Source organism: Phalangium opilio, unplaced genomic scaffold (assembly GCF_054372755.1).
Source record: "Phalangium opilio isolate 3A_F unplaced genomic scaffold, DU_Popi_V2 ptg000061l_1, whole genome shotgun sequence".
NCBI classification, from domain to species: domain Eukaryota; kingdom Metazoa; phylum Arthropoda; class Arachnida; order Opiliones; family Phalangiidae; genus Phalangium; species Phalangium opilio.
The window spans coordinates 3,495,138-3,498,130 of NW_028324178.1; the positions used below are offsets into that span (position 1 = coordinate 3,495,138).

Below are 2,993 nucleotides of genomic sequence, written 5' to 3' on the forward strand. Positions count from 1 at the left end.
ACGACCCGGCGGATAATCTAAACAAAACGCCGATGCCCATTCCCAATGCACTGATAATGCTACGAACTTCACGCATGCTCAGTAGAGCTATATTTGATGGAAGCAGCCATGGAAATAACACAGGTTTACAGGTCCAAAACCACTTTATTAATTACTCAGACTAGTTTTTTTATTCAAAAACCGAGGGTCACGAGTCCTAGGGACTTGTTTATTAATTCTAAACTTTGATAAATATTGAAAGGGGACCAGTTTATTAATTAAAGGTTTTCGTCAAATTTCGACTCCTTTCTCATTGCAAGGAGTCTTAATCTTATTTCCTAATAGATAGTTTTCACTCATGCCCGGCCTCCTGGTGTAAATGGTATGAATCCCACATGAGTGAAAACTATCTATTATCTCTACTCCTAGTCGTAGTGTCAGGTTAGTAGTAATCAGTACAGCGTTGCCAGACGTACGATAATTATAGTACAATGCGATAATTTTAAGAGTTACTATAATTATGACGCTGTACTAATAGGCTAAATTCGATAATTCGGCTTCGGCGTACGATAATTGTACGATAATTTAGAGGGAAATCTAACTAATCTGGGCACAAAAGGCTCGCTAGAGGAAGAAAAAGGTGAATTAGGATGAAATTATTCATGTTTTAAGTCCAAAGGCAGGATGAAAGAAAAGTTTGGAGACGTTATTTGTCCATCTCCTTCAGGACCCTTGTAAGTTGTACCGATTTTAGTATAATTGCAAGGTCAATCAGAACACCGCTGGAGCGTACGATAATTTTGGTTGAAAATCGATAATCTTTTGGCTTTCGTACGATAATGTAGTCAAAGATGGCTAAATAAAATTATTAAAAATGATTTGGGATCATGTAATTTTATATTTATAAATAATTTTAAAGTGGGACCAGTAGTAAAATAAATCGCACAGGGGTAACTGGTCTCAGGGACCAGTTTGAATATTGTTGATGTCGGGGTCACTGGTCCCGAGGACTAGTTGAAAAAAAAACCTTATTTCCATGGCTGGATGGAAGATAAGTTTGATATAGGCCCCTCCATCCTCAAACAACGAAGTTAAAAGCCATTTCCGAATCTCCGGCGCCAACGAACGTAGAGCAACTGAGAGCGTTCTTGGGCTTACTAAACTACTATGCCAAGTTCATTCCAAACTATTCCACTCAACTAACACCACTATATCGCCTACTGGAAAAAGCCTCTTGCTGGAAATGGGAGACCGAAGAAAGTCAAACCTTTGAGAAGGCCAAGAAGCTGCTGACCGAATCGAATCTCTTAGTACATTTCGACTAAACCAAGGAGATACGACTCGCCGCTGATGCATCACCTGTCGGAATAGGGGTCGTTATCTCGCACAACATCGAAGGGGAGGAACGTCCAATCTCGTTTGCCTCACGCACGCTCTCGCCAGCTGAAAAGAACTACTCGCATTTTGAGAAAGAGGCATTGGCGCTGATATATGGAGTCACCAAGTTTCGCGATTACCTACTGGGGCGACGCTTTACTCTACTTACCGACCATCAACCTCTGGTCAGTCTTCTCTCGGAAAATAAACCGATACCACAGATTACGAAGATGGGCGCTAGTACTATCAGCTTACGACTATCACATCGAATACAAGAAAGGGACATTACAAGGAAACGCCGACGCTTTGAGTCGCCTACTTTTACCGGTACAACACACGGAACCACCATTGCCAACGGAATACGTTCATTCGACGGAGAGAATTGACAGCAGTCCTACAACCACAGCAACTATAAGAAGAGAAACAGAAAACGATCCACTACTGCTAAAAGTTCTCGACAACGTAATGAACGGGTGGAATCGTCATGACAAAGAAGCCGCGGAAATGAAACCTTTCTACACCCGACGTGACGAACTATCGACTATGCAAGGCGTACTTATGATAGGACAGAGGTTAATCATACCGAAAAATCTCCGAACTCAAATGCTACAGCAACTTCACGAAACGCACGAAGGCATCGTTCGCATGAAGTCTCTGGCACGGTCCTTATGTTGGTGGCCAGGGATAGATGAAGATATCAAGGAAGTCAGCGAACAGTGCACTACATGTAGATCCCACGCACCAGAACCTCCGAAAAAGTTTTCGCCATGGCCAGATCCTGCGGAACCGTGGAAAAGAGTTCATTGCAACTTCGCTGGTCCAGTGGAAGGCAAACTGTTACTGATCACTGTGGACTCTTACACAAAATGGATCGAAGTGGACATCGTAGCTTCAGCTTCAACGGAAACAGTCATCAGAGCACTACGAAGCAAAATGGCCCGTTTCGGCATCATGACCACGCTAATAACGGACAATGCCACATGCTTTACCAGTGACCGATTCAAGGAATTCACATCCAACAACGGAATCACGCACATGACAATTGCGCCGTACCATCCGCAATCAAACGGCCAGGCCAAGAGAACCGTTCGAACGATAAAGGGATCGCTAAAGAAACTGTCTGGAGGCAGTAACGACGCTATCGACACACTTGGTGAGGGCCTGAACACCTTCCCCAAAGGTCCACTAGAGCAGAGACTTGCTCGAATCCTGATGCGCTATAGACGAACACCTCTAAAAGGCGGAAAATCACCCGCCGAACTCATGCTTGGGAGAAACATCGTCACGTGCTTAGATCTTTGTCACCCACGCAACCAACGTAAAGACATAGAGAGACACGTCACAAATCCATCCGAATTACAAGTCGCAGATCCTGTGTTGTCCGAAACTACTATCGTGGTCCAAAATGGATTCCCGGCGTAATTGACAGAAGAATAGGCAAAATGATGTACCAAGTGACCAGTGGCCATCTAACTCTTCGCAAACATCAGAATCAACTTAGAAAGCGGCACGCCACACCAAAGGATAGATCAAGGACATCGGAACCTCCGACACCTACATGCCTTGAAGAAATTAGGAACATAAAAAAAAGGAGAAAGTGATGTCGTGTTCGCATAAAAAACATTACCTAGCTAGTA

General features: G+C 43.7%; 1 long non-coding RNA gene across 1 annotated transcript; it reads left to right on the forward strand.

Annotated features, from left to right (window-relative positions):
• Positions 1 to 385: 385 nt before the first annotated feature.
• Positions 386 to 857, forward strand: LOC149663755 (uncharacterized). Its single transcript, XR_016368432.1, has 2 exons — positions 386 to 619; positions 707 to 857. It is a non-coding gene; the product is annotated as an uncharacterized LOC149663755 (long non-coding RNA).
• The last annotated feature ends 2,136 nt before the right edge of the window (positions 858 to 2,993 follow it).